Source organism: Ailuropoda melanoleuca, chromosome 20, assembly GCF_002007445.2.
Source record: "Ailuropoda melanoleuca isolate Jingjing chromosome 20, ASM200744v2, whole genome shotgun sequence".
NCBI classification, from domain to species: domain Eukaryota; kingdom Metazoa; phylum Chordata; class Mammalia; order Carnivora; family Ursidae; genus Ailuropoda; species Ailuropoda melanoleuca.
Genome location: NC_048237.1, coordinates 293,409 through 313,628, shown reverse-complemented (window position 1 = coordinate 313,628; position 20,220 = coordinate 293,409). Strand labels below are relative to the sequence as shown.

Below are 20,220 nucleotides of genomic sequence, written 5' to 3'. Positions count from 1 at the left end.
CACTATATACTACAGTCATTGTTTTAAAATCTATTTTGTCCAATATAAATATTGCTACTCTGGTTTTCTTTTCACTTCTGTTTGCACGATGAATGCATTTCCATCTCTTCACTTTCAGTCTGCTGGTGTCATTAAGTATGAAATGAATCTCTTATAGGGAGCAGGTAGATAAGTCTTGGTTTTTATCCATTCTGTCACCCTATGTCTTTTGATTTGAGCGTTTAGTTCATTTACATTCAAAGTAATTGTTGATAGGTATGTACTTATTGTTAATTTATTTTTACTTGTTTTATGGTGGTTTTTGTAGTTCCTCTCTGTTTTTTTCTTCTCTTGTTCTCTCAGGTTTTGCTTGCCTTCTTTAGTGATGTACTTGGATTCCTTTCTCTTCATTTTTTTGTATACCAGTTACCAATTTTTGCTTTTTGGTTACCATTTAGTTTTTATATAACATCTTATGCATGTAGAAGTCTATATTTAAAGTTGATGATTGCTTAAGCTTGAACCTATTCCTTACTCCTTTCCCCCATGTTTTAGATACATCATGTTATGCTTTACATCCTTTTATTTTGTGAATTCCTTGACTGATTTTTATAGATTTAATTAACTTTTGTGCTTTTAAAAAATACTTACTTTCTGCTTTTTTCTCACTCCTGTTAATGGTTTTTTCCCCCCTCTTACTTAGAGTCCCCTTTAACATTTCTTGTAGGTATGGTTTAGTGTTCATGAACTCCTTTAGTTTTTGTTTGTCTGGAAAGCTCTTTATTTCTCTCCTTCTGAATGGTGACCTTCCTGGATAGAGTATTCTTGGCTGTAGTTTTTTTTTTTCTTTCAGCACTTTGCATATATCACCACTTCCTTCTGACCAGCAATGTTTCTGCTGAAACATGAGCCAATAGCCTTAGGAAGTTTCCCTTGAATTTAACTGTTTTTTTTTTCCTTGCTGCTTTTAAAATTCTCTCTTTATCAGTACTTTTTTTCATTTTAATTGCTACATGTTTTGGTGTGGACCTCCTTCGGCTGATTTTGTTGGGGGATTTCTGAGTCTTGTGGATCTGGATATCTGTTTCCCTCCCAGGATTAGGGAAGTTTTTAGTTGTTATTTTTCAAATAAATTTTCTGCACCCTTTTTTGTCTTCTTCTGGGATCCCTATAATGTGACTCTTATTATTCTTGATGGTGTCACTGAGTTCCCTAAGTCTGTCTTCATTTATTATTATTGTTATTATTTTCCTTTCTCCTGTTCAGCTTGATTGCTTTTCATTGCTCTGTTCTTCAGGTTGCTGACTGATCTTCTGCTTCCTTTAGTCTACTATTTATTCCTACTAGTATATTTTAAATTTCAATTATTGAGTTCTTCATCTCTGATTGGTTCTTATTTTTCTGTCTCTTTGTTAAGGGTCTCATGGAAGCCCTCCACTCTTTTTCTCAAGTCCAGTGGATATGAAGTCCATTTCTTTAGATTCCCTATCAGGCATATGGCTTATCTCCATTTCATTTAGCTCTCTTGTTGTGATTTTGTCCTTTTCTCTCACTGGACATATTCCTCTGTCCCCTAATTTTGTCCAACTTTCTGTGTTTGTTTCTTTTTTTTAAGCTTTATTTTTAAAAGATTTTATGTATTTGAAAGAAAGAGTGTGAGAGGGAGCAGAAGAGGGGGAGGGTCGGAGGGAGAAGCAGACTCCTCACTGAGTAGGGAGCCTGATGTGGGGCTTGATCTTGGGGCTCCAGGATCATGACTGAGCTGAAGGCAGATGCTTAACCAACTGAGCCACCTGGGCACCACTCTGTGTCTGTTTCCATGTGTTAGGGAAGTCAGACACATCTCCTGCTCTTAAAAGTAGTGGCCTTATGAAGAGGAGGTCCTGTTATCCTCCGCAATTCAATGTCCCTTTCTCACCAGAAACTGGCACTTCATGGGTGTCTCCTATGTATTGTGTGTGCCTTACTATTGTGGCTGAGCCACTTTTGCCTTCAGTGTAGTTATCTGCAATGGCTCTCTGCCTGTTGTGGGCAGGGTATCATCCCTTGCTATTATTGGGCCAGTCTAGGGCATCTTGGGCTTGAGTTGAGTCAGATCAGGCATTTTCCAGAGATGTAGTAGCACCAAACTACAAGGCACTTTCCCTGTGTTGTCCCCTGATAAGTTTCTCTTGGTGGGGAGGGTCTGTAGTCAGACTATGTCTGCCCCCAGCCCACTGCTAGGGCAGCATTTGGACTGGTATATATGGTTATCTTCCCCTCTCCCCCATGCAGGAGTCACTTTTGGAGCAGTGCTGACCCTTGTTGGGGCTGCTTGCACACTGCCACACTTGTGGAACCACTTTGGATGGGCTTGGCCAAGGTCGTATTGAAGGGTAGGTCAACAGGAGAATGTGGGGGTGGGATATGTGGTATTAGCAAGGTTTGTGTGAGTCTTCTGTGGGAGGGGACCTGGAGGGGAAGCCTGCCTGCAGGGGACATGTCCACAGAACTTGGGGGCAGGGTGTGCTGTTAGCAAGTTAGATAGTGAGTGTTGGTGTTGTGCTGTTCCTTGTGTCTAGGCTGGGGAGCCGGGAAGGGAAACGGGGCCTGCCAGCCCTCTTATACTTGGAGAAGTCTCCTAAGGTTCCCTACCCCTCTAGCACATGCTCTGAAATTAGTGAATAAATCTCCCTCCATTTACCCCAGGTGGTTTTTCGAACTGCTGCTTCTATGCAGTATCTCCACGGGGATGTTGTGCTGTCTCTTTAACGCCAGGGACTAGTTTCTTCTTGCCCTCTTGACTCTCCCAGAGTTGAGACCACTGATTTTGAAAGTTTCTGCTGTTAGGCCCCGCTGATTGTAAAAACTCATTCAATTATGCCTCTATGGTTTTCAAAGCCAAATACTATGGAGATTCATCTTCTCTATTTGGGTTCCCTGTGCCTGGGGTTCCTGGTGTGAGATTCCATTTCTTTCCTCTCTCTTTGCTTGCAGCGTCCCTCCCACAGACAGTCCTGTGGTCTGTTTAGCTCCCCACCATGTCTCTGTCCTTCTTACCCTCTTTGATATGGCCTCTTCACTACCTTTAGCTGTGAAGAGTCTGTTTTGCCAGTATTTGGGTCATTTTCTGGGTTATTTACACTGATGGGGCTGTTTTCTAGTTATGTTCATTAGATAAAGTGAGCTTAGGGTCTTCTTACTTCACCATCTTCCCTGGAGTGGTAGCTATCATGATTTTTTAAGTTTCTTATACAATATCCAACATGTTGGACAATTTTCTTTCTAAAACCAATACCGTTTCATATTGTGTTACTTCACTTGGTTGTGCTTCTTTTTCTAAGCACAAATGCATGGTTCTTCTGCTCTGTCATGGAAAATGGTCAGCACCTGGCCTGCTGCTACTTATTGCACTATCCCATCCTCATGACAGGATCCGTGGTGGGGTGATGTGACCCTCTTGGCTCACTGATTTTCTCTATTCCATCCCTATTTTCTTTCTAAGTGATTTGGTGATGTAGGTTGGGTTTGGTGGAAATAGATGCTAAGATTTCATGTGGAGAGTTTGTTGTGGAGCTCCCTTGGGAACAACAGCTGTACAGGATTGAGGAAGGTTGGATGGGGTAGAAGGAGAGCTTGAACTGTGATAAAGTTGAAACAAAAGTCTCAGCTGTTGCCATGTGGAACCCTGTACCTGGGATGGCTGTTCAGATTTGTCACAGATTGTGGAAAGCGTGTCAGGCCTTCGTATACCCACATTGACTAACTCTTGGATGTGAACTATCCCTGGTTAAGGCAGATAATCAAGGAAAAAGCTAGTCTCTGATGAAGAAATTTGTGGCATGGAAGCCAGTTATCGGCATGCTAGACTTCTGTCAGTTGGAGAAATGATTGTCTCGGTCTTGAAAGAAAGATTGGGGCAGCACATTATAGCATCTGCTACACATGGGCCCACTGAGTGATGTCCCATACCATACCACATCATAGAACATGTAGTATGAACTCATCATCATTCTCACTATTTTGTGTATCCTTGGACCATATATATTTTTTCTAAGAGCTACATTTCAGGTGTTCACAGTTCGTCATCAAACTGCCTTCTCTAAATGTGAGTCTTGGTGGTGGTCCCTCTGTTCTATGAAACCATGGTGATGTATGTGAATCCCACATCTGGCTATTTAGTAGAAATGGAGATGACTAGTCACATCCTCTGATATGCTCTATAATAATGATATCTTCTATAAAGAGTCTAATCTTAAAATTCTCAGTGACAGCCTGCTCAATAAGGCCATGAAGCCTGTTCTCAGTCATGTCTTTTATGGGATGAATACTATCCACAACTCAGGAAGAGTTCTTCCTATTAAAAGATCCTGTTGAAGGAACCTGATCTTATTAATTATACCTCTCTGGCCTACTATAAAAAATGAAAATATTTGGTACACCTAATCTTAATTTGGAGAGAGTTGCCTATATTGTAAGGCCAAATGTAAAGACACCAAATAGAGAAGTCAATGAAATATAATTTGATGTTTGTAAGATAAACAAAGAAAAATCCCTGATGTATGATTAAAAATATCTTGATATAATTAGGAGCGCAGAGAACAGAATGAAGCTTACGTACGGGTTGTTAATATTGTTTGTCTAGTAGGGATGTTTGGTGGTTGAGAGAAGAGTAGATTTAGGATGAAGTGGTGGTGGTAAGGAGTAGGAAGGAGAAAATAAAGGAAAGTCCACCATAAAAAAGCTCCATTCATGTAAAATTGGCATATGTGAGAGTGTGTGTATGTGTATACAAGAACACATGAGAGATAGTTGACTAAAGTGTTAACTGTGGTTCCCTCAGAGTGGTGGTATTTTAGATAACTTTAAAAGTACTTTTATGTTTTATTGTGTGAGAATTACTGCAGTAAGCATTTATTATTTATATATTGAGAAAAACAAAATAACTTTTTTTTTTAAACTGTGGATGAGAAGAATCATTGCATTAAAGAAATCTTTCCGACATACAAATAAATACCAGTGTATCCCTTGGAGTGAAAAAGAAAGCTGAACTCATAAAAGTAGGTCAAATACACAAAGTACATTCCACATTCGAGCTTACATGGTTCTGGCTGAAAGAATAAGTTCTGAATGTAATATGTTAAATATGAGTATAATAATTGTACTTTGTTCTTTAAAGACTGATTTTTATATTTCAATACGCAAAAGACATTTTAAAAATTATGTTCAGTTAGCCAGGCATTTTTTATTGTTCTCCGATTCTCTTTAACATCCATTTATCTTAATTGTTGAATTGTGAATTATATTGCTTCTTGCAGCCATATTTACCTTGATTAAGGATGTTCATCATGCATTAGTATGTCAATATGTGTTGCCAATCATAAATCATGATTAGTAATCATGAGTAGTAAATGCAGTATGGACACCTATTCTGGAAACGGTTCTTTTCTGTATATTGCAATATACTTTTAGATAGATTGTGATTTCTGAATGGTTGAATGCATTTTTCAGAACTTGTCATGCTTTCTCACACCTTAATACTCTTGTCTTTTACCGTACTCTTTTTTCACTTGCTCCCATATCAACTTATGATTTCTTTGTTGATAGCACATCTTGTCCATTTGCCACTTGTTTGTAAGCCCCACAAGAGAAGGAGATATGTCTTACTTCTGTGTGTTAGTCATCGTCTAGCTCAGTGCCTAGCATATTAAATATATGTAGTTGTTTTAATGAGTAAGGGCTCATGGAGAAAAATGGTACAACAAGAATAAAAATATAGCCACTTTCACTTTTTTGTAGTTTATGTACTCTCATAGGTCCTCAGAGGAGGAAGACATTTCTACTTTGTTCTACCAGAACCAAAGAATTTTAGTGAGATGACATCAAGAGGTTGTCAGTTTTCTTCTTTTTCATTTTCCATCAACAATCAGTCTTCTTCCTAATTTCCCAAAGAATCAAAGAATTATGAAGAAATGTTTCCCTGGTCCTAATTTCATAGTGGAATAGTTTTAAAATTTATCTTTTAATGTTAAACCAATGATTGTTTAAATGTGGTTTAAATCCAGTACACGCTTATAGAGAGAAATTTCAAAAATACAAAAGCATACATAGTGAGTGTCTTCATTCCCTGCCCCAAATCCCCAGTTCTATTTCTCAAAAGCAATCATTGTTCTGCTTTCTGCTTTCTTCTTTCTTCTTCAAGAAGCATATAATGTATTTATGAATGCAAATATATATTTACCCATAATCTTTCTCCCCATGAAAGATAGCCCAAGATAGAGATTCTTTTCCATCTTGCTTTTCCTTTAATGATGTACTTTGAGGATAGTTTTAGATCAGTAGACATGTACAGATCTTCATTTTTACAGTTATATAGCATATTTCATTCTATGGATATATAGTAATTCAATCCTTAACTGATAGGAATTTAGATTGTTCTACTCTTTTGCTATTAGAAACAGTAGTCAATATTCTTGAACATAGGCCATTTTTCTTACACTTGAGTATACTACTCAGATCACGATCTAAGAGTGGAATTGCTGAGTCAAAAGTTCCTTAAATTTTGATAGTTTTTGTCAAAATGTCCTCTATAGCTGTTGTAACAACTTATGCTCTACTAGCAAAGGAAGAGATTGCTGTTTTCCCCCACATGATGTTTTATATTTGTCATTTTTTTTATTTCTCCAGTTCTGAATAAAATAGAATGTCTTTTCAGATATTTGAAAACATCTGCTATTTATTTATTTTTCATGCATTTGGCAGTTTTTCTTTTGTGCTGATGCTATTTTTCTTATTGATCTGAAGATACACACACACACACACATACATACATACATATATGGCTATTAATCTTTTATGTATAATTGATGCTACCAGCAGTAAGTTTCTGGAGGGCAGAAATTTAAGCTCAATCAGAAGAATAAGGTCAATTTGTTGTTGAAAGGATAATAGAAAACTTTAGGTTTTGCCATAGAGTTATAATCTTGTGTAATTTGTGAGGCTAAATACAAATGAAAAAATAGAGGCTGAATTATCCCTATTGAAAATAAGGGAAGAGACTTTCTGCTCTCCCCCCCCTTTTTTTTTTCTTGAGCACTGACTTTAGAAAACTTCTAATTAAATTCTTTTTCTCTCTTTCAATTGTATGTAAAAATTAAAAATCTGAATGTGCCTCTTTTTTAATTATGTTCAGTTGTCAACATATAGTACATCATTTGTTTTTGATGTAGTGTTCAACGAGTCATTAGTTGTGTGTAACATCCAGTTCTCATCACAACACTTGCCTTCCTTAATACCCATCACCCAGCTACCCCAGCACACCAACCCCCACCCTTCTTTAACCCTCAGTTTGTTTCCCAGAGGCCAGAGTCTCTCATGGTTTGTCTCCCTCTCTGATTTCTTTGCCTTCGGTTTTCCCTCCTTTCCCTTATGGTCTTCTGTGCTATTCCTTATGTTCCACACATGAGTGAAACCATATGATAATTATCTTTCTCTGCTTGACATATTTCACTTAGCATAATCTCCCCCAGTTCCATCCATGTTGATGCAAATGGTAGGTATTCATCTTTTCTGATGCCTGAGTAATATTCCATTGTATCTATGAACCACATCTTCTAAATGAGCCTTTTGCCAGCTTTCTGATGCAGGAATGTCTTTGTCAAGGACCTAGGAAGTCCCTTTGAAGTGTAATTGTCAAAGTGGGTAGTGCCACAGCCTCCCAGTTTCTGTGGGGTTGTAGGAGCCTAGCTTTTGTGGCCTGTCTTCCAATGTGAAAAACTATCTCAGGTAGCATAGATAGGTTTATTTTTCCTTTGTTGGAAGCCAACTGGCAAACACAGATGGCTATCCCAATTACTAGGTGAATCTACGATGAAGTGTGTGTGACAAAGCGTGCTGTCAAGTCTTTCTTGAGGACTAGATACTATTTATCTTGAGAACATGTATGTAAATGGGTTGTGTTTGCTTGGCTATATAAAGGAGTGAGATTTTTTTATGTCTTTCCATCTCTTAGCAGATTGCCGTGATACACATATTCCCTTGCTTTAACGCTTATTCAATAATAAAACTGCTCTATTCTCTTCTACCACTGTGGAGAGGTTTTCTGGCTTGGCAGGAGACGTTTATAATTCGACTTCTCCAACAAACTCAGTTCAGTTTATCATTCTAGGACTCTATCAGTTGTAAAATTAGGGAGATGGAGTGCATCTCTGTGATCCTTTATAGCCCTATAAAATCTAGGAAATAAACTGTACGGTATATAAAGTTCATAAATACTATAGACAATTTTCCGAGTGATTTAAGTCTTCTTTTTTACTAAGAAATTAAAAACAGATTCTGTCCCCAAATCTTTTAAACCAAGACTCTTATTTTTAGGTTCCCAATAATTTCTTTATAGCATGTTTCATATCTTTGTTCCTCAGACTATATATTACAGGGTTTATGAGTGGAGTTACTATGGAATAAAACAAAGTCACCATCTTCTGCATCCCAGCTTCACGCTTGGATGTTGGGCTCACATATATGACCATTACAGAGCCATAGAACAGTGAAACTACAACCAGATGGGACCCACAGGTGGAGAAAGCTTTTCTTCATCCAGCTGTAGAAGGAACCCTCAACACAGCTCTCAGAACCAGCGCATAGGACACCATGATAAAGAGAAAGGGTATACCTAAGAGCAGAGAACTTAGGGTAGAGCTAGTTAACTCTATTACAGGGGCTCTGGGACAGGTGAGGGCCAACAGGGGACTTGGATCACACAGGAAGTGGTCAATGATCCTGGATCCACAGAAGGACATTTGGGAGATGATGATGATGGGAATCAAGAACCAGAAGAAACCAAGTATCCAGCAACTGACCACAAGATTGGTGCAGAGACGTCCTGTCATAATGGTTGGATAATGTAGAGGTCAGCAGATGGCAAGGTAGCAATCAAATGCCATGATAGCCAAGAAAAAAGATTCTGCAGCACCCAAGGAGAAGAAAAAGTAGAACTGGAGAAAGCATCCAGAGAAGATGACCTTGGTGTCAGAGAGGAAGTTGGCCAACATGTTGGGGACAGTGGAGGTGACATACCAGATCTCTAGGAAGGAGAAGTTGGCGAGCAAGATGTACATGGGAGTGTGGAGTCTCTGATCCCAGCGCACAGCACAGATGATAGACCCAATGCCCGTGAGGGTCAGGAGGTAGAGAACCGAGAAGAGCAGAAAGAGGAGCATCTGCCCTTCCCTGGGGCAAGGGAAGCCCAGGAGGATGAAGCCAGTGATGGTGCTGGAGGTGTTGGGGTTGTTGGAGATTTTCATGGGTCTGGGAGCTGTGAAAGACCATCACATTATTGAATGTCTGTGTAGATAGGGACCCCGATATGTATCAAAACCACCCAGTGGAATGCAATAAACACTTATATGTCAGTAATTACGGTTTTTGTCTAATCCTGAAATACTATTCTAGTTGAGGTTTTGGACTGAAAAACACAAGAAGTTGGTGAATATCAGTGGAAAGACAGAGGTGTTTCCTTATTGTAAAATATATGCAAACATACTTACTATGTAAGCTTATAACTTGATCATTAACATAAACATCTGAGGTAAACACTGAGGTCAAGAAAGAGACTATCACTTGCACCCTAGAACCTTCCCTCACACTCCATCCCAATCAGTATCCTCTGCCTCTCTATCCTTCCAATTGTAACATTGTCCTTTCCTTATGGTAATCACTTCCTTGTTTTTGTTTATTTTAGTAACTAGGTATGCATCCCTAAACAAAAATATTTGGTTTTGCTTGTTTTTGTAGTTTACATAAGTGAAATTATACTTTTGGCTGACCTCATTGTTCAACAGTAAGGTTTGTGAAATTCATGTTGTTGCATTATCTGTAGTTTCCCCATTTTTACTTCTCTATATTATTACATTCTATGAATAAATCACAACTTAGATGAATTATTTCCACTTTGGAGCTACCAGGAATAATTCTATGAAGATATAATTCATTTTTCCTGGTTCACACTTGCACTTATTTCTATAGGCTGGACACAGAAGTGTGTATGTTCAACTTTATTAAACCAAGCAATGTTCGGTCCTTATTGCACTATTTTTCACTTCTATTGACCATATACGAGAGCTCTCATGGTCTACATTCTTTTCTAATGTTAAGGTCAATGTTTACCAGGGCCTAGGGAATGCTATATAGACTGTTTTAATGGCTTCTCCCTTTTTTGTTTTCTTCTGGTGATATTGGACTGGGTGGTTCTCTTCTTGTCAGAACTTTTTTCCCAGAGTAGGTGGTTATATCAAAATTGCTCTGCTCTCAAGAGAGTAGTCCAGAAGTGAGGGGAAAAGAAAAGAAAAGAAAAGAAAAAGAAAACGGTCCCCAAAGTTGATTTATGAGAACATTGTAATGCATGATGTAATTTACAGCCACATCTGGGGAGTTTGTTCATCTTACATGAACATTGAGTCTTGTGATCAGCTTTATAATTTAAATAAGGTATTTCTTTACTGTACCTACATTTCAGATGTGCCTCTCCCAGAGAGAATTTTTTGAAGTGGCTCACTCAGAAGCATCTTTCTGAAGAGGAAGTTTCATATAGAACTTTTTCGTAGGCTTGAAATCAGTTTGTGCAAGCTACTTTACCAGAAATGCTTGGGAATTAACATAATGCTTTGCACTTAGGCAGCTTTTAATAAATACCTATAAAAAGAATGAATAATGCACTTTTTTCAGTTCCCAGAAAGAGATCACACCAACAGAGCTATGGGCAAAGCTGACTCAGATTGTGTGGCCTTGGAGCAGCGACCCTTGGGACTATTGGAATCACTTTCTGTTTTGAGGGAGTTAACAAACCCACTTATTCTGTTTGGTAAGGCAATCTACCAGCTTCAGGACTAAAACGCTCAAATTGTAGGAAATAGCTGCAGCTCACCTCTGTTACTGTAGTTCCCCAGCACCTAGGGTAGATACAGTTCAGGGATAGATGAGCATTAATGTGGTTTTGTGGAAACAAGTCGTTGATGGTTTGGGCTGGGGATATGACTCTACAAAATTTTCTGTTTTGTAGAGATGTCCTATTTCTATTTCTATTCTAATTCTATAAACTGTGGAACATGATACTACTGCTCTAATTTTAAGGTACATGTAGCAGGAAACTTGAAAAGAAGAGAAAACTTTAATTTTTTTGCTCTCTTCTAGTCACTGTTTGGGAGTGCCTCAAGGCAGAATGACCTTGGATGGTTACACATTTGCATAATGGCTTCATGTTTTTCTGAGTTAAAAAAAAAACCCACAACACACCACAAAGCACAACCTTTGTTATATAATCCCACCCTCACTCCTGGGTCTTGGTTATGGAAGCCTCTGTAAATAGGGCATACCTAAGGAATGTGAAAAATATCCATTTGCATTATCTGGAATGTAGTATCAGTTAATCAAACTATTTATAGCATGTTTCATAGTTGGCATAGTTATGCAAGGAGTCTGACAGTGGTCTTTTGGAGTATCCAAAACCGGTAAGATTTCCCTGAATAAAATGACAGAAGTGTCAGGGGAGAAGTCCTTGATGATAGTGCATTCTTGTGTTGATTTGAGAGGAAGATTTATGATCAGGGACCTGCAAACTGAGTAATAGTTTGGAACTTCTAAACTGTGTACTAAACTTCCCTCTCTGAGCCAGATCTGTTTCTGGATTTTGTATGATTTTCATGACATGGGGAACTCATGTGGCCAATAAAATTTCCCAAGACCCTGCTAGTTTATGTCTTATGTTATAGTGGGTCTTTGAGTGCCTCAGCTGTGGGAGGAAGAGGTTCCAGTTCTTGGACCACAGACTTACACTTCNATAGACTTACACTTTCTAGATGCCCTTTCCTCTCTGATTTTAAGAACGTGTGACTTGGGACTGTGGCTAAGTTTCAGATACCAAGTATTCATCGTTTGAGGGCAAACTTAAAGCAGACATAAAATATCTAATATACCTTTGCGTTATTTTACCCTATTCTCATTCAGGATGAGCATTTTCAGAATGTAGTCTTTCCTGAAGCAACCACATTCCAAATGCCCTGTTCTTTGAATGGGGCAGTTAACAAATGTCGAAGCCATGACAATACATAACTGGTAATAAATGGAAAGAGGGACTCAAAATAAAATTTGCTGTAATATGTGAAAGCCGCATATGGACTCTAAATTCCATAAAGTTAGGAAAGGTCCTTTTTAGGCCTAACAGTTTTAGTACTGACTCAGAAATGTCATTCAGTTTTCAATAGGTCAAAATAATTTATTACTAATTGTGGTCTGGGCATTTCTTTTCTTTCTTTATTTCTTTTCTTTTCTTTCTTTTTCTTTCTTTCTTTCTTTCTTTCTTTCTTTCTTTCTTTCTTTCTTTCTTTCTTTCTTTCTTTCTTTCTTTCTTTCTTTCTTTCTTTCTATGCACCACGCCCAGCATGGTGACCCTGAGGTCAAGACCTGAGCTGAGATCAAGAGTCAGATGCTTAACTAACTGAGCCAGTTAGGCACCCCTGTTTTTGGGGCATTTTTAATCAAAGTGCTTTGCAGGATGCGTCTAAAGGTTATTTTTTGCAATAATCACTTTGTCCATCACCTCAAAATATTTTCAGCACTTTGAATGGCTTAATGTTCAAGAAGTTACTTTTCCTGGTTTAGTCTAATATTGCATCTCTTCCTTTCTTTTACCCCTCACATCCAGTTCACCAGCAAGATGTTGCTGCTTCCAAACTATGACTCGTGTCATACAGTTCTCTTTGTCTTCGCTCTTGTCTCCCAAGTTCAAACAACCATCTTTTCTTCCTGGGACTTCGGCAGCAGCAACCTAAAAGAACTCCTTGCTTCTACTTTTGCTCCTCTACTCTCCATTTTCCAAGCAGCAGCATATAACTTCTTAAAAACCGAAACACCAATCATGTTAGACTTTTGAGTGAAACCATTCCCTCTCAGAGCAGTTCTGTGTCAGGGGTCTCACAATGCTCTTCTAGAAAACAGGAACGGCCATCACCGTTTTACGCTCCAACTAATATATTTAACAGGACTTTATTGCTACTCACCTTTTACCACTTAGCTCCTCTGTACAGAAGCAACTATGGTGTTTACTGGCCACAAGTCTGAGCAGGAACTGTCAAAAAAAAAAAAAAAAGGAAAAGAAAAATACTGGTGGATTCCTGCTGCATCGACTGCAGAGGGCGCTGTGAACATCAATGTGTTTATGACCCCAGACTGAGTTAAGGGACTGAGTTAATACACAGCAAACATCTTTTTTGGGTTTACTCGTTAAATCTGGGAAAGGTTGAGATGGACTGAGTGAGTGAATGAGCCAGGTCCTGGGATACATAGTTGGAGGAAGACATTTCCTGATCATGGTGTGTGGATGGGTTTGGCCCTGTCTCCATAGCCAGTCTGGAGATGGCTCATGACCACTCAGTTCCCTCCGTTAGCTAGCTTGTAGAGTTTCTGCGAGGGTGCTGTCACATCTTTGATGTTGGGTAATCTGTAGAAAATACTGAAGAGTAAGGATCATTTTCCTGATTGGGGTGAGTGGGAGGCAGGTGCGCATAATGGAAAAAACATTGGATTTAGAGTCAAGAGCTTTTTCTTATTAGTCATAGGAAATTGATACTCAGTTTCTTTAGTGATAAAGTGGGCCTAATAATGCCCTTTCTAAAGGGCTGTTGTAAAGATTATCGAATGAGATAAATGCCTGCAGCAGTACCTGGACCACTGCCTGGAGAGTAAAAGCTTAAGAAATAATTGGCTGAATGTGTATGGCTGTGGCAATTTCGAAGAGAGCTATGGACAGAAGCTAGTAGATTATGACTTTTGTTCTTCTAAACACTTCATAACCTTTTTACCTGGGTCAGCAAAGGGAATTCCAAGCTGAAGCTTCTTAAAAGCTCTTTATTTTCTTAGATGGAGAGGAGAAAAGAAGTGGAAGTGGTTGTGATAAGGATCCCTGATTATGTTTGTGGAAGTTGTTGAGGGGTTATAAACAGAGCGTGTCAGGAAGTCAGCCCTGTTGTTTTGATCCTTGAGGATCCATTAACCTTCTAAAAAGAAAACAGTGTCAAGAGACATCTCTATGCTTGTTATTCACTTCCCTTGGGGGCCTACCTTAATTTCTGTGTGTGTGTCTGTTTTTCCCATACAAGTTGAAATACTTTCCTTGCTTTATATCTCAGACTGGTAGAATGATATATTGACAAATCAGTGAGCGTTTCATTAATTAGTCAACCCACAAGTCTCTCTCTAACTTCCCTAAGTGTGCCCCTTTGCAATTCCTCCCTCCTTCCTCTCCCTGACATCACTCCCTAGATAACCACTGCCATTTCTCTTACTGTAGATGTTTGCATTTTTCATAGCTATATAAATGTGAGATATATATATATTATATGTTATATGTATATATTTGGAACCATACTTAATGTATTTTTTCTAGTTTTTTTCATTCAGCACAAGTGTTAGATACAACAACATGAATGAATATCAATCGATGCATTATTCCTTTTTATATCTGAATCATATTCTTTTATATAGGTAGACATGAATTTTCTCATTTGTTTGCCTTTGATAGATGTTTGGGTTGTTTCCAGTATCATGTTATTATAAATAAAACTGCTAGGAACATTTGTGTATAAGACTTTGTACGTCCCATGCCTTTTTCTCTTAGGTAAATAGCTAGGGACAAAATGGCTTTATGATATGGTGGATACATGCTTAACTTTTTAAGAAACTGCCAAACTGTTTGCTGAAGTGCTTGTGCCGTTGTACATCCACACTAGCAGTGCATGAGAGCTCTGGTGCCTTTATGTCCTCACCAACACTGGGACAGTTGGCCTTCTTCATTTTAGTGATTCTGGAATGTATATAGTGGTAGCACATTGTGATTTTAATTTGTAATTCCCTAACAACTAGTGATGTTGAGTATATTTTCATTTGCTTATTTTCCATTTGTATATGTTCTGTTCAGTGTCTGCTCAAATATTTTTCCATCTTTTTATTGGGTCATATGTTTTCTTATTGATATTTTGAGTGTTTTTTTTTAAATATATTCTGGATGCAAGTCCTTCAGCAGAAACAAGGTTTGCCAATATTTCTCCTAGTCTGTGGCTTGTCTTTTCACTCTTAATAGTGTCTTTCCAAGAACAGATATTTTTAATTTTGGTGGAGTCTAGGTTATGAATTTGTTGTTTTATGAATCATGCCTTTGGTGTTGTATTTAAGAAATCTTTGCCTAAGCCAGGGTCACAAGGATTTTCCCCTGTCTTGCCTTTTAGGTATTTTATAGTTTTAGGTTTTATAATCGATGACCTATTTTGAGTTAATTTGTATTTTATGAGGTATTGAGATATTAAGTTTATTTTTTTTAAAGATTTTATTTATTTATTTGACAGAGACACAGCCAGCCAGATAGGGAACATAAGCAGGGGGAGTGAGAGAGGAAGAAGCAGGCTTCCAGTGGAGGAGTCTGATGTGGGGCTCGATCCCATAATGCTGGGATCACGCCCTGAGCCGAAGGCAGACGCCTAACAACTGCGCTACCCAGGCGCCCCTAAGTTTATTTTTTTTGATATGGGTATTCAATTATTTCAGCACCATGTATTAGAATTACTATCCTTTCTCCACTCAGTTGTTTTTGTTTAAAATCGGGACTATTTCTGGATGCTATTTCCTTCTATTGATCCGTTTTGTTTAACTTAATGTCAATGCTGCGTTGTTTTGATCATTTGTGGTTTTATAATAAGTCTTAAACAGTGTTACTCCAACTTTATATTGTCTAGTGTAAGTCCATTGCATTTCTAAATTTGAGAATTAGCTTTCTAATTTCTATCAAAAAAAACCCCTGGCATTTTGATTGAGATTGCATTGAATCCATACATCATTTTGGGAAGAACTGATATCTTAACACTACTGAATTTTGTAACCCATCAACAAGTTATATCTTTACAGGTATTTATCTCTTTAATTTCTCTCAACTATGTTTTGTCATTTGCATTCTGTAAATCTTTCATATCTTTTAACAGTTCTACCTGTATTCAGTATATTTTGATGCCATTGTAAATGGCATCATTTTTTTTAATCTCAATTTCTGATTATTGCTAATGCTTACTTATAGAAATACAATTGGTTTTAATTATTTTATTTAGTTTTTTAAAGATGTGTTTATTTGACAGAGACAGAGCTGCAGAGAAGTAGGTGGAGCAGTAGGCAAAGGGGAGGGAGAAGCAGTCTCCCTGCTGAGCATGGAGCCCAATTTGGGGCTCAATCCCAGGACCCTGGGATCACAACCTGAGCCTAAGGCAGACGCTTCACTGACTGAGCCACCCAGGAGCCCCATACAATTGATTTTTATATATAGTTCTTGTACCTTGAAATCTTGAAAGACTTGCTTATTAGTTATAGTAACCTCTTTTGTTGATTTCATTGGATTTTCTACATAGATGATCATGTCATGTCTACTTAAAGACAGTACCCCTTTTTCTTCAATCGGGATGCCTGTTGCTTTGCCTGATTGCACTACCATTTGCAATACAATGTTGAATAGAAGTGGTAAGAGCAGAATTCTTGTCTTGTTTCTGATTTTAGGAGAAAACATTCACTTTCACCTTTAAGTATGATGTTAGATGTAGGTGTTTGAAAGCATTCTTTACAGATCAAAGATGTTTTGAGCTTTGCACAGTGGCAGTATCATAGCCAATGAGGTTCATCTGAGGTGTGATTATTGCTAATTGAAAGCACTTCACAGATCGAAGAGGTTTCTGTCTACCATAGTTTACTAAGAACTTTTATCGGGCATGGGTGTTGGCTAGAATATAGTTCAATAGGTGCAGGTATATTATGTGTTACCTAGATTCTTATGTGCCAACTTGGGCATTTACATCACCTAACAGGGTTAAATGGGAAAACTAATGTCAAATTTCAAACAACCCAGTTCTGAGAAAAGATTTGCCTGTACATTCCAATTGTTAGTTGATAATTCCCTGTATTAAAGTTTCATTTTTAAAGGAAATATCGCATAAACATCAGCAATAACTAAGTCCTAAGAAGGGCCCGATAAAATAAAAATGCATTCTCCACGTCTGGTGTTTTCATGGCAGCATACACTACTCATGCCAATGACATAGGAATATTTTCTTCGACAGAGGCTGCATCCATAAGCTATCACCAGTGCAGGTGTTAGCAGCCTATGGTCTGTGATCTCAAGTCAGTTCAGTTTGCCAAGGTGACTCTCACTATCACAGATGTCTATTCACGTGTAGAGGTTCCTCTCTGCTCTGGAAGGTGACTTGTTCCCATCAAACTATGTGAGAGGAAACCACAGTTGGGGAGTAGTTGGTCCTCATGGCTGCTGGATATCCTTCTTACTGTGTTTTAATTTCTCTCTCCCTGCTTCCAGGATCCTGAGGGCACCATGCTCTCACTGCCACTCACCTCAGTATCTGCCCTCTAGAGTCCTACAAATTCCACTCACTATCCTGTTTGGATCAAGTTATAGAAATGAAAAATCCTCTCTCCTTATTTCAGCCAGCATTTTATCTTGTACATTTGAGAGGAAAACTCTAAGGAAATAAAAAGAACAAAACCAAAGAAAATGCATTTCTTCAGAACATAATTCAGGTAATCAAGATAGTTACCTGAAAGTTTGTTTGAATAACAGATTTTACTGGATTTATGTGCTGCTTCTCATGACCCAACCCCCTGCCCCTCATTTCAATCATGTCAGGAGGAACTCTTCCCCCAAATATCCACTTCTTTTTCCATTCTCCGTCACTCTTTCCTTCAACCTCTCACCTTTTTTTGGATAGCAGGTATGACAGCGCTATGGTCAAAAATAAATTGCTCAGCTCATGTCTGGGATTGGTATATTTCATTTATTCATTCCATAAACATTTATTTATCTCTGTGATGCACCCTGAATTACAGCAATGTAGAAGATAAAGTCCCTGCCTTTGTGAAATTTACATTTTAGTGAGGGAGACCAATAATAATCAGGTAAACACATAAATCTATAACTCCAGTTAGTTATAGTAGTATAAAAAAGAATAAGGGAGAAAAGAAAATTTGTAATTATGTGTGGTGATAGATTGTTAGTTGGACTTACTGTGATGATGATTTTGCAATATATACATATACCAAATCTTTACGTTTTATAGGTGAAACGGACATATCTTTGTATGTCAGCTATCTCTCAATAAAACAGAATATATGATATCGAAAATGTTAGGGTACGATAGGGAGTAATTTAGATGAGATGGTTAGAGAATGCCTTTGTTAGGAGGTGATCTTTCAAAGTCAGAAAATATGCCATGCAAGGTTTTAGGTGAACCAAGTCCCATGTAAGGACAGGTAAATGTTTGGGATTTTCAAAGAATACAGAATAGTTTATTTGGCTGTCCAGAAGGTAAATGGTATATGAGGCTGATGAGGTAGGCAGGATCAGATCATCTAGAACCTTCTAGGACACAATAAATAATGTTTTATCTGAACTCCTGGGAAAGCCTCTTCAGTAATATAGAGGAAGGCTTAATAAAAATATCTCATCTTAATAAAATCCTTACCACTTCATAAGCTCTTCTTGGAACTGTTTATTTATTTACAGCTTTATTTATATGTGCCTTTTTTATACTATATTCCACCTTGTTCCATTAAGGATCTGACATACCAAAAGAAAAGTGCAGTAAAAGAAAGAATAAGAGAAATATGAACTTGGAAAGAAAAAATAGAATGATTGTTTTTGGATGAGATCATATGCTGGTATTAAAGTCAAGCCTCTAAATGTGTTATGAGGAATGGGGAAACAAAAATGAAAATTGGGAAACATTATCTGTTACATGATTTTCATTAAATGTATAAAGAAAACAAGTGGGTTCACAGGAAAAGCTGAATTAATGGCTTAGTCCTATAATAATTTCTTTCATGGTGATTCATACTAGCAAAACTTAAGAAATACAGTGAACATTGGTCCCCAAAGTATGTGATTCAGATAGATAGATGATAGATAGAGATATACAGAGATATAATCTGGTTCAATATAGCTGCTTTTTATAACAGTTCTCAACAAGATATAAAGGCATTATATAGAAGTACAACTCAAGAGAAGCAATTCTTCCCAGAACTAATAATTTTGATCCACATATTAGCTTTCTGATGTTCTGCCTTAACCCAAAATTTGACCCAGAATATCCTAAGAATAAAATTTAGAACTAATTGCATGTTCACCCAAATCAAAGATTAATAACCCCTTATTTGGATCCCAAAGTTCTCTTCTGTGATATAGAAGTTGAGTTTCAAGGACTAGTCACAAGAATGGAAGGAACTGTTGATATCACAGCATTTGTTTTAAGAAGTTTATTAGATTCTTTCTGAACTGGAAGTAATTTCCCAGCTAATGCAGTATTTCATTTCTCTCTGCCACATATTTATTTAAAATAGTGTTTCTATAAGATNTTTAAAATAGTGGTTCTATAAGATCACTTGTGGATTTGTCCTGGTCAGGTGCACCAGAACCACCTGAGTAACATTAAAATAAGGATTTCCAGGGGCCTACTTCAAAGATTCTGATTTAGATTTGGAGAAAATGGAGAATCTGTTCTTTTAAAAAGCTCCCTAATTATGAAACAAGTTTGGGAAACAGTGCTTTAGGTCATTGTCAATCTTTTGGATGTCAATTAAATAAAAATTTTGGCTCAGTAATGATTTGATTGGCACTTGTTACTTTTAATCTGAGCTACAAAGGTATGAATACTCTTCTAAAGAGTAGAGCAGAGATGTTTAATGAAGGAAAGACAACTGTTAAATGGATGCATTTAATAGAGGTCAGAAAGGCATGAAGCCAGGGATTGTGTGCTTAATCACAGATAAATGGACATGCAGGTATTGGTCATCAGACATCCAGGTTATTTAATTCAAATTACAATCTACAAAAACCTGATTTGAGGGCAATGTATGATTTGACTTGGCTACTGTTGTCTATTGTGTAACAAGGCAGGAAGAGATGAATTTGAGTCTGTGTTTCAAGGGGAAAATGAATAAACACCTACTTTTTAGGTGGGAATGGAAATGGGGAAAACAATTTGATTTTTGACCAACTCATGAGCTCTCATTTGCTTTGACTACTTTCTGTGCACATATGAATTTTTCCCAAGGCAGCTTTCATGTCTTTGTTTCGGAGACTGTAGATAAGTGGGTTTACAAGTGGGGTCACCGATGAGTAGAACAAGGTTACAATCTTCTGTATCCCACCTGGATTTCCAGAGGTTGGGC

At 37.7% G+C, this 20,220-nt stretch overlaps 1 non-coding gene and 1 pseudogene across 1 annotated transcript; one reads left to right on the top strand and one right to left on the bottom strand.

Moving 5' to 3' along the window:
• Positions 1–8,327: 8,327 nt before the first annotated feature.
• LOC117797268 lies at positions 8,328–9,307 on the bottom strand (annotated as a pseudogene).
• A 7,317-nt stretch (positions 9,308–16,624) lies between these two features.
• Positions 16,625–16,759, top strand: LOC117797309. The gene has a single exon (XR_004622240.1). It is a non-coding gene; the product is annotated as a U4 spliceosomal RNA (small nuclear RNA).
• The last annotated feature ends 3,461 nt before the right edge of the window (positions 16,760–20,220 follow it).